Consider the following 11,878-nt stretch of genomic DNA (forward strand, 5'->3'; position numbering starts at 1 on the left):
AACAGAGGCCGCCATCATGGGCCTCATCAATGGCCTACGAGAGGGACCTTTTAGCCAATCTATATCAAAGAAATATCCCACATCTCTGGATGAGGTGCAGGAGCGAGCGGAAATATATATCAACATGGAAGAAAACTCTCGGTTGGGAGAAACCTCAAAATCCGGATTCTCCTACCGAGACAAAGATAAAGAATCCAAAAAGAAGGAAGATCGACAAGAGGAAAAAATTAAAAAATATCACAATTACACTCCTCTTAGGGTATCCCTGGTAGATGTCTACAAAGAAGTCTGCCATACGAAAAAAATACCCCCCGCTCGACCCCTCAAAGGCAAAAGAGGAGGAGGAAACCGGAATGAATATTGTGAATACCATCGAATCCGTGGGCACTCCACCAACGAATGCTTTGACTTAAAAAACATCATAGAAAATTGGTGAGAGAAGGAAAACTAGATCGGTTTCTGGCCACCCGAGATGATGAGCAAAGAAAGAGACGAAGGGATGAAGATGTCGGACGAGCTGAGCGAGCAACTCGTACACCAGAAAGACACGTCCACAAGATACACGTCGAATTTGCAGGAGGAGAAATCTCCAAATCATCTCGCAGAAGATATCTCAAAGAAGTATATCATGTCGAAGGGAAGGAGGAAGCACCCGACATCCCTGCAATCACGTTCACCAAGGAAGACGCATCCGGTATCATCTCAGGACACGACTGGGATACGTGTCACTACATACAACCTTCGGAAAAGGAAACCAATCCAGAACACTCAAAATAGACTACATCGTGGTCGACGTGAGTTAAGCCTACAATGCTTTAATAGGTCGGACAACACTAAATCAACTCGGTGCAATAGTCTCAACTCCACATCTATGCATGAAATTCCCAACTACAGAAGGGATAGCTACGATAAAAGCAGATCAAAAGATGGCACGCCGTTGTTATAACGAAAGTCTAAACCTCAGAGGCAGAGGAGAAGAGTTCTATACAATTGAGCTTGGTGGAGTTCAGAGACAAGAAGAACTTCATCCACAGCCCGAAGGTGAAGTAGAGAAAGTTCAGATCGGAGACACCTCGGATAAAACAACCAATATTGGCACGATCCTGAAAGGAAATGCAAAAGAATTACTAGTACAGTTCTTACAAGATAATGTTGATCTCTTTGCATGGAAAGCTACAAACATGCCAGGCATAGACCCCAAGCTAATGTGTCACAAGTTGGCGGTCTATCCAGGATCTCGGCCGGTACAGTAGAGACGAAGAAAACTTAGGCCAGAACGATCCCAAGCTGTGGAAGAACATGTACAAGCACTACTGGAGGTAGGATTCATAAGAGAAGTCAAGTACCCACTATGGCTAGCTAACGTCGTCTTGGTGAAAAAATCAAATGGGAAGTGGCGAATGTGCACCGACTACACTGATCTCAACAAAGCCTGCCCAAAATATCCTTAACCGCTCCCAAGTATCGACGCTCTGGTAGATGCTTCATCCGGATATAGATACCCCTCGTTTATGGATGCATATTCCGGATACAACCAAATCCCTATGTATCCACCAGATCAAGAAAAGACCTCGTTTTAACACCAAAAGCAAATTACTGCTATATACGTGGACAACATGTTAATAAAGACACAAAGTAAAGAGACATTATTGTCCGAACTGGCCCAAGTGTTCGACACTATAAGGAAGCATGACATGCGACTAAATCCTGCAAAATGCACCTTTGCAGTAGAAGCGGGCAAATTCCTAGGTTTTATGCTCACACAAAGAGGAATTGAAGCAAGTCCAGACAAATGCCAGGCCATACTCAACATGAAGAGCCCAACTTGTGTCAGAGAGGTACAACAACTCAACGGGAGATTGGCAGCCTTATCCAGATTCTTAGCAGGATCAGCGATAAGATCTCTCCCCTTCTATGCCACTTTAAGGAAAGGAAAGAAGTTCGAATGGACAATGGAACGCGAGCAAGCCTTCCAGGATAGCAAAAATTTTCTGGGACGACCACCTATCCTAACTCGACCACGAGAGGAAGAACCACTCGTATTGTACCTTGCGGTAGGAAGTCGGGCAGTAGCCTCAGCACTGGTTCGAGAGGACGACAAAGGGCAACAAACTGTATACTTCATTAGTAAAGCGCTGCAGGGATCCGAGCTGAACTACCAAAAAATAGAAAAGTTTTCCTATACTCTCATACTAACATCTCGACGACTTCGCCCGTACTTCCAGGCTCACACCATTAAGGTTCGAACCGACTAGCCCATAAAAGGGATATTACAAAAAACAGATCTAGCAATTAAAAAGAAATAATCCTTGCATTAATTAATCATAAAAGTATTCAAATAACAAAATTGAATAAAACAAGGAACATGGAAGAATGAAACCAAGTTAAGAAAACAAACTAGAATGATAAAGTCTTGATGAGGAAAAATAACTCTTCCCAATGTTCCAATGCTAAGACCAATTAAAATTCTAAAACCTAGAGAGAAAAACCTAAGAGAGTAAAACTAGATCTAAAACTGTTTCTGAATGAATCTGTTATTTGTTTCTGTATGTTCTCTGACTCTAGTCTGCTATTCCTGGCCAAAAACTGGGCCGAAATAGGTCCAAAATCGCCCCCAACGAATTCTGCAGATTATGCAGATCGCACATGTCACGTGATCGCGTCATCCATGCGGACGCGTCATTCGCGCTTTTCCTCGCCACGCGTTCGCATCGTCCACGCTACCGCGTCGCCTGAGCTTTTCCAATCTGCGCGGCCGCGTGAGCCATGCGGCCGCGTCGCTGCGATTTGCTCTCCTTCGCACGGTCGCGTGAGCCACGTGACCGCGTCACTTCTCGCTGGTTATCTCCTCAAATTCTTGTGTTCCTTCCATTTTTGCTAGCTTCCTTTCCAATCTCTAACTCATTTATGCCCTGTAAAGTCTGAAACACTCAACACACAGATCACAGCATCGAATGGAATAAAGGAGAATTAAAAGTAAATAATTAAAGTCTCTAGGAAGCAGTTTTCAAACATGTAATAAATTCAGGAAGGAAATCTAAATGCATGCTAATTTAATGAGTAAGTGAGTAAGGATCATGATAAAACCACACAATTAAACACAATATAAATCATGAAATAGTGGTTTATCACAGGCAGAATTTTACAATGGGCACAAAATGTTGATGTGCACCCTTTTACGTCGAAAACTCAGGGCACGCGGCCGCGTGGGGCACGCGGTCGCGTGGGAGGCCATGATTCCCATAGGACGCGAACGCGTCAGGGACGCAGTCGCATGGGCCGATTTGTGCCATTGGCACGCCTCCAGCCACGCTCCAGCCAGACTCTCTGTTCGTTTATTTGTTTTCTCCACCCCCTTTGCGATGCGGACGCGTCACTAATGCGATCGCGTCGCGAGGCGAAAAAAAAAATTTTTTTTTAAAGAAATATAAAGACATGTAAATGAAAGAGCACGAAAGCACTAATAAAGAGAAGAGTTATTAAAGAAGAAAAACTAAAAGTGAAGAAAAGAACGATCATACCGCGGTGGGTTGTCTCCCACCAAGCACTTTGCTTTAACGTCCGTAAGTTGGACGCTCCACTAGCTCAATCTGTTGCGATGTGGGGATCTTCCAAACGGAAGATTTCTAGTTCTTTATTTTTCTGGACATATAATATGGTTTCTCACAAAGGAAACAACAGTGTTAGCATCATCAGTGCGGGTAGGAATTGCTTCCACCCATTTGGAAACATAATCCACAGCTAACAATATATAAAAATATCCACTAGAATTTTGAAATGGACCCATGAAGTCAATGCCCCAAACATAAAAAATTTCACAGAAAAGCATATATTGTTGAGGCATCTCATCCCTCCTGGATATATTACCAAATTTCTGGCATGGGGGGTAGGGTTTACAAAACTCAGCAGCGTCTCTAAAAAGAGTAGGCCACCAGAATCCGCAGTCTAAGATCTTCCTAGCTGTTCTTTGAGGGCCAAAATATCCTCCACTCTCAGATGAGTGACAGGCCTCTAAAATGGAATGGAATTCTGATTGAGGCACACAACGTCTAATTATCTGGTCAGCTCCACATCTCCATAAATATGGGTCATCCCATATATAATATTTAGACTTGCTTTTCAGCTTGTCTCTTTGATGTTTAGAAAAATGTGGAGGAAATGTGTGGCTAGCTAAATAATTAGCGACAGGTGCATACCAAGGGACTACCTCAGATACTGCTTGCAGGTTGTCAAAAGGAAAATTATCATCTATAGGAGTAGAATCATCCTTAATATGTTCAAGGCGACTCAAGTGGTCTGCTACTAAATTCTGATTACCACTCCTATCCTTTATTTCTAAATCAAATTCTTGTAACAGCAGTATCCAACGTATAAGGCTTGGTCTGGATTCCTTTTTAGCTAATAGATACTTTAGAGCTGCATGGTCTGAATACACCACTACTCTAGTACCAAGTAAATAAGCTCGGAATTTATCCAGAGCAAAAACAATAGCAAGAAGCTCTTTCTCAGTAGTAGTATAATTGGACTGGGCAGTGTCTAAAGTCTTAGACGCATAGGCAATAACAAAAGGATCCTTACCTTCGCGCTGAGCCAGCGCTGCTCCTACTGCATGGTTGGAAGCATCGCACATGATTTCAAACGGCTGACTCCAGTCTGGTCCTCTCACAGTTGGGGCTTGAGTTAGAGCAGTCTTCAGCTTATCAAACGCTTGTTTGCAATCCTCACTGAACTCGAACTCAATATCCTTCTGCAGTAATCTGGATAAGGGAAGTGCCACCTTACTAAAGTCCTTAATAAATCTCTTGTAGAAACATGCATGGCCAAGGAACGAACGGACTTCCCTCACAGAAGAGGGGTAAGGTAAACTAGAAATAACATTCACCTTTGCTGGGTCTACAGAAATACCATTATTAGATACCACATATCCTAATACAATCCCTTGTTTTACCATGAAGTGGCATTTTTCGAAATTCAATACAAAGTTTGTGTTAACACATCTATCTAATACTCTAGATAATCCATCTAAGCAAAGGCTAAAAGAATCACCATAAACGCTAAAATCGTCCATAAAAACTTCCATACAGTCCTCAATAAGATCAGAGAAAAGACTCATCATGCACCTTTAGAAGGTGGCTGGTGCATTGCACAAGCCAAAGGGCATTCTCTTATAAGCATAAGTCCCAAAAGGACATGTAAAAGTAGTCTTTTCCTGATCCTCAGGAGCTATATGAATCTGGAAATAACCTGTGTAACCATCTAAAAAGCAATAATGTGACTTACCTGACAGGCGATCCAGCATTTGATCAATGAATGGAAGTGGGTAGTGATCCTTACGGGTAGCTTGGTTGAGACGCCTGTAATCAATGCAGACTCTCCAAGCATTCTGAACTCTAGTTGCTATGAACTCTCCATGCTCACTCTTCACTGTAGTGACTCCAGATTTCTTGGGCACCACTTGTACTGGGCTTACCCATTCCCTGTCTGAAATGGAACACTACAAAAAAACAAATTTAAAATGGCATTTATATTATGGTGGTATTAAAAAACCTCCATAATATTTGAATATTATGGCATTTTATTATGCTGCCATAATTAATTTGTATAAAATGAAAACTTTGGTAATTTTGGCGGTTTTAACAGCCATAATCGAAACCCATCTTTTAAAAAAAAAGATCAAATAAAACCCTCCTCCAACAAAGAAAAACCCTAGCCCAAAAACTCATTACTGTTGAAACTATAGCGTGCTGCCAACCAAAACCAAAAACGAAGACCTGTGCTCTGCTCCGGCGACGATCTGCTCCAGTGACTGCTCTAGCGACTGCTTCGGTGATGATCTGCTCCAGTGACTAATCCAGCGATGATCTTCTCAGCGGCGTTATCCTCCGACGAGATTGTGTGCTCTCTCCAGCAACGATCTCCTCTAGCAGGTTCTCCTCCATCGGCGCGTTCTCTTCCGGCTACAATCTCTGTGTGAGAGCAAGTTTGATCTTCTTTCTCTCTCTCAATTTTCTACTCTTGTAAAAAATACCTAAAAATTTGAAATGAAAAATCAAGTTCCAGAAACTTCGTATAAAACTATGAGATCTGTTGCGCAAGTGTTTCTTCCAACGTTCTTCTCCGGCGGCGATCTCCTCCATTAACGCTTCTCTTCCATTGATGAGATCTATTACGCAAGTGTTTCCTGCGGCATCGAGTTGTGTTCTGCGATTTCTCCATTTCCATCGAGCTTCATTGAGCATCTAGGTTAGTGTACAAATTTGCATTATCTTCTTCTGTTTACTCATGATTGGTAAATATGCCATGTTCTATGCTAACAATGACCATGTCTTTTTCTTTAATTCTAGGTTTTTGATTTTCTTCCTTGTCAGAAGAAATTGGAGGTCAGGCATTCACAAAATTTTCTTTTAATTTTGTTTGTATGTATGTTAGATGATTATGGATTATGATGATATCATGTTTGAGCTCCATTCTCTGTTCTATTCTTCTTCCCTCTGTTCTATTATGATGATATGATGATATCTTGTAAATTTATATATTTGTTAGCTTTAATAATGTTGATTTCTGACTTTTCTAAATTTATATATGTTTAATGCTTTGACAGCTTTCTGAGCACTTGAAGAAATACCTTGGTACCAGGCATGAATTAAATGGAGGATTTACATGGCTCTCATTCATAGAACAGAAGACAACTTAGAGGCATCTAGTAGGGGAATGGTTAATATAAAAATACCTTGGGAACATATTGATAATTTAGTGTTACCTCTCTACAACCTCTTTTTTGTTTTGTTTTGTTTTAAATTAAATTGCTCTGCTGTATATTATTTTGATGGTTCAGTTAAGACCCGCAAAGAAGCCAAACGAATGGCCTTGTCGGATGCTATTGCCTCTGCAAAGGCTAGAGTGGAAGGCCTTAAGGCAAGCATTTAGCAGCAGCAGACAAAGAAACAAGACTTTGTGGAATTTCCTGCTCAACAGTCCTTTGGTAATGACCTTTTTTTTTGCATGTGGTTGCTAGTGCTAGTGCAGCAATCTCTTTATGTTCCTCTTTCAATTAAACACAAGTACAAAGTCTCTTTATGTTCCTCTTTCAATTAAACACAATTAAAATATCAGTAAAATATCAGTACTAACTAATGGATTGTAAAATTGTTCATAATATCAGGTTTTTTCTTTCAATTTTTTTCTGCTTACTCAGATTTGAGCTGAATATCATATAGTGGGGTTGAGCAATTTGAAGTAAGCTTATACCTTTATGTCATTTTGGGTTTCTCTTCTTGTTTTTAATTTCAGTGAATGATCAACTAAGTTAGATGATCAAAAGAATAATGTCTCTGCTCAATGAAGTGTATTGATGGATCTGTGTTCTGTTTGTGCTTAATATTTTTAACAGTGGGCTTCTCAGAAAACTTTGGGTAGTTCAAGTGACTGAATTTGAAAGTTTTAGTTTGGTTTGTTGGTTTGTGTTTTTTTTTTTGGGGGGGGGGGAGGGTAATGGGAATATGGGTATTGAAGTACATGAAAAATATGTGTGAAGATTAATTTGATTGTTAAGGCGTGAAATGAAGGAAAATTGCTTAAAATATGTTCTGTTATATTTCTGCTTTTAGAAATTGGTTAGATAGTCATTAATGATAATGAAGCTTTTCAGCTAAGTTTTGTTCATGGTAGTAGACTTGTAAGATGCGTCAAACTGGTACTAATTTGATTTAGTCATTTTTTATGGGTTTTGCAGGGCTGTTTGATGAGAAAGGAAAGCTTCTTGGTTCTTCTAGCAGCCCAATTCAGATATGGAAAGATGGTGCTTTTGTTGAGGTACCTTTTATTTATATATTTATTTTTAATTTTCAATGGAAAATTCCTAGGTTTCATTTATCAATTATTATCATTATACATTGATGGATGAAGCTAGTATGCAATATTTGGGATTTTAAAAACTGTCCTGCTTATGTATTTTGTTGATCTTACGAATGGGGAAGGATGGTTTTGAAGCTTCCACTTTAGTTCCCTGAGTTAGATATAAGTGGTGATTTTCACTTTAATTTTTTTAATTTATGTTTATATTTTATAATGTAGATTCATCTTTTTGTGCTAAACAGCAATCCTCCACAGATATATGGCTTGCAATCTGTGCAGCTGTAAAAGCAGCTTGCTCTCAAGCAAAAGTTACACCTACAGAAGTAAGAAGTCTAGGATTTGCAACTACTTGTTCTCTGGGTATGTAACATTTCTCTTTACATGACATATTTAATTTGTTTATATAATGACTCTAGCTGATTGTTTATGAACTATATAACAGTTGCAGTGGATGTCGATAGTGCACCTGTTTCAGTTTCTTTGGCTGATAATTCAAGAAGAAATGTCATAGTATGGATGGATCATATAGCTTTAGAACAAGCTGAAAGGATCAATTCCTCTAACTCACCTGTATTACAGTATTGCGGTGGAGCTGTTTCACCTGAAATGCAGCCACCAAAGGTACCATCTGAACTAATCCCATTATTTTAGTCACTGGTCAGCATACATAATATGCTATGCTAAATATCTTTTATTCTTTTAGGCATTTTTCTCCATAGATGCTATTTTGTTAAAAAGGTTTTTAAGTGTAATGCAATTCATACTCTTTATGGCAATGGCTATTGATGGAAATAAACATTGGATATACAATTCAATAATTTAAATGCTAAAAAAATATATTTTTTTCATATATAAACATGAATGAAAAGGCACCATAAAATTAAAGAAAGGGCACTCAACTAAGCACGCATTTGTTGGCCAATAGATATCCACCTATAGCAGCAGTAAATTCATTTATTTCTTTAATTTTAACATTATTTTATATTTTGATCCATTCAGCACCACGCAGGCTCTAAACCTCTCATCTATGTTCTTATTGATAACATTTATGTTGCGCTACCATTAGCTGCATTGCTTAATTTTTTGAGTGGTAAAATATTATGACAATTGAAGAATACTGTGTTCATGGATTTTTGTAATTAGACATGTGATGAGACAAATCTAACGTACTTTTTAAGGTATAAAAAACTAAAGCATATAAATAATTGATCATCCTAGATTATGTTTTCTATTATGTAGAATCATTGCACAGAATTAGAAAATCTTAAAACCATGTTTATGTATCTCATTTTGGATGCTATATATGAACTGTAATTTGTAGTTTCTTTTTTTGCTTTTTTTTTGTAGTTTCTTTTTTGGTTTTTTTGAATCTATCCGGAGAATCTAAAGGCCTGAGCAGAATAATATGAATTTTTACAGCAACAGGATAGCTTATCTTTTAGAGAAGGTAATTAAATTTTCTGCCTTGCCTCTTCTCACATTGTTATTTATTATTTATTGCTACTTCCACTTTGCACTTGGTATATGTATCTATATCTTGATCTATACATTTTGCTACTTTTCAGTGTAAAGAGATCATGAATTTTGTGGTAGCACCAAGCTGAACAAATTATTTTCACTTTAATCAGGTTTGTCCAAATATGTCAGGCTCGTTATAGGTGTCACAGATCTTTTAAATATTACAAATGCAGATGAAGGGGGAAGATGGCCAGGAGAGAACTCAGGAAACTGAAGATGGTAAATTTCTCTAGCTATGATTATGTATTAAGAATAATTAGTTGTGAATTTTGTAGTTTCAGTGAAACTAGTCTCACTTGGAGGAATAACCAACAAAAAGGGAAATAACTTCATGTTTATTCATTCTTATTTTAAATACATGGTTTATCCATCACCAAAAGATTCTATTTTTGATGTAGGCAAGTGGGCAAAGGTTGAGAGGATCAAGAAGAGGATGAAGAAGGGGAAACAGAGAAAATTCCAAAGGTTGAGTTGGATAGGTAATGTATAATAATATTGTAGGTTGCTGAATGATTATTTCTAGATGGGTGGTTCCCTTGAGATTTCTCAGATTTGTGTTGGTAGGTAAGGTGTCTGGGTTTTGCTTCTGCAGAAAGAACAGGATGCGTTGTTTCATGCTCCTCATTAGGCAACAGTTACAATATCTCTTGGGAGGCACCGTTGGACGAGCCAGCGAAGCAAAGGATGCTTAAGGTTAAGGAGCCATTGAGTTTACTTATGACGTAATTGCAAGGAAGTGGAAGCATAACAAGAAAGGATTTGCTCATGAATTTTGACAATATTTACCTTTGTTTAATTTAAAGCTCTTGAATTATGATGGATTCCATGACCGCGTTATTCTATTGTTAATTTAAAGAATAATGTTGGCATTAGGTGCTCCTCTTTTTTATCCAATCAAGTTTCCTTTGATTGTCTTCCAATCGACTTTACCCTTTCTTTGAATCTTTCCATTACTTTTAAGAAATCTATTTCACAAATTTGTTGCTTGATCAAAATTAAGCTGTAGGAGTAAAAGAAAACAAGTATAAGGAGGTCATAAGAAACTTGCAAGCTTGGTGTTCCTATTTAAAATAAGAATGAATAAACAACTTGAAAATATCACTTTAAATAGGTGGTTTTATTTTTATTTTAAAAAACATAAAATTGTCATTATAATTAGGTATAAACGGCGGTTAGAAACTTCCATTTTAAAAGAAAATGATGTCATTATACTCTGGTAAAAACGGCGGTTAGAAACCCCCATTTTAAATGAAAATGGTGCTATTATATCCTGGTAAAAATGGCGGTTAGAAACCCCCATTTTAAAGGAAAATAATGCCATTATATCCGGTAAAAAACGGCGGTTAGAAACCGCCATTTTAAACAAAAGATGCCACTATATCCTGGTAAAAACGGCGGTTATAACCGCCATTTTAAACAATATAAAAACTGCCATTTTACGTGGAAATAATGGTGGTTAAAAACCGCCATTTTAACCGTCAGAAAACCGTCGTATTATCCATTGGTTATTACGGCGGTTTTCGGAAAATTGCCGTAATAACCAGAATGAAGCCCAGAATTCCGGCGTTTCTTGGAGGTGCCATTTTTTGTAAAAATGGCGGTTAGAACCGCCATAATTTCCAAAAAAAAAACCGCCATTTTAACCTTTTTTTGTAGTGGAATATATGATATCTGCTTCTAATAGTCTGGTCACTTCCTTTTTGACAACTTCCAAGATGGTGGGATTCAATCTTCTTTGGGGTTGATGGACAGGTCTTGCTCCCTCTTCTAAAAATATTCTGTGCTCACATACTTGAGGGTTGATTCCCACTATGTCTGCCAAACTCCACCCAATTGCCTTCTTATGCTTCCTCAGTACATCAAGTAACTGCTCTTCTTATGAGAAGTCAGTTCCCTTGCGATAATGACCGGAAGCTTCTGCTCATCCTCAAGATAAGCGTATTTGAGATGTGGAAGGAGAGGCTTCAATTCTAACTTTTGATCATGGGTAGGCTCTGGATTATCTGGGGCTTGTGAAAATGGCGAAGTGCTCCTATTGTCAGTTAAGAGGGTCCCCACACTTGGACCTTGTCCAGTGTGCCTCTCTTCAAACTCTTCCTTTTGAACTTCAGCCACACTTTCGTCTATGACATCACACTGGAAGATAGAATGATCTTCTGGGGGGTTGTCAATGACTCCATTCAGATTGAAGATTACTATGCGGCCATCTATTTCAAAGGAGTATGTTCCTGAAAAAGCATCCAATTTGAATTTTGATGTCTTCAGGAATAGTCTTCCAAGTAGGATTGATGATGGCTTATCTGAATCATTGTGGGGCATCTCCAAGATATAAAAATCAGTGGGAAATGTGAGCCCTTTAATATTCACCAAAACATCTTCAGCAACTCCAGCCACTGTAATAATGCTTTTATCTGCTAACACAAAACGAGCTGCCGACCTTTTTAAGGGAGGAAGCCTCAAAACATCATATATAGACAAAGGCATTATACTGACACATGCTCCTAAA

At 38.5% G+C, this 11,878-nt stretch overlaps 1 long non-coding RNA gene across 12 annotated transcripts; it reads left to right on the forward strand.

The window, feature by feature from the left end:
- On the forward strand, positions 5,648–10,307 carry LOC107618978. Of its 12 annotated transcripts, none has more exons than XR_002354793.1 (11): positions 5,648–6,243; positions 6,345–6,380; positions 6,602–6,982; positions 7,196–7,236; positions 7,733–7,812; positions 8,074–8,214; positions 8,297–8,475; positions 9,202–9,301; positions 9,420–9,591; positions 9,771–9,851; positions 9,965–10,307. It is a non-coding gene; the product is annotated as an uncharacterized LOC107618978 (long non-coding RNA). The 12 variants fall into 12 exon arrangements; XR_002354790.1 differs by having other exon boundaries at positions 5,651–6,243; positions 8,097–8,214; XR_001615449.2 differs by lacking the exon at positions 7,196–7,236 and having other exon boundaries at positions 5,653–6,243; positions 8,097–8,214; positions 9,420–9,482; positions 9,546–9,591.

The sequence above is a fragment of the Arachis ipaensis genome, chromosome B09 (assembly GCF_000816755.2).
Source record: "Arachis ipaensis cultivar K30076 chromosome B09, Araip1.1, whole genome shotgun sequence".
NCBI lineage: Eukaryota > Viridiplantae > Streptophyta > Magnoliopsida > Fabales > Fabaceae > Arachis > Arachis ipaensis.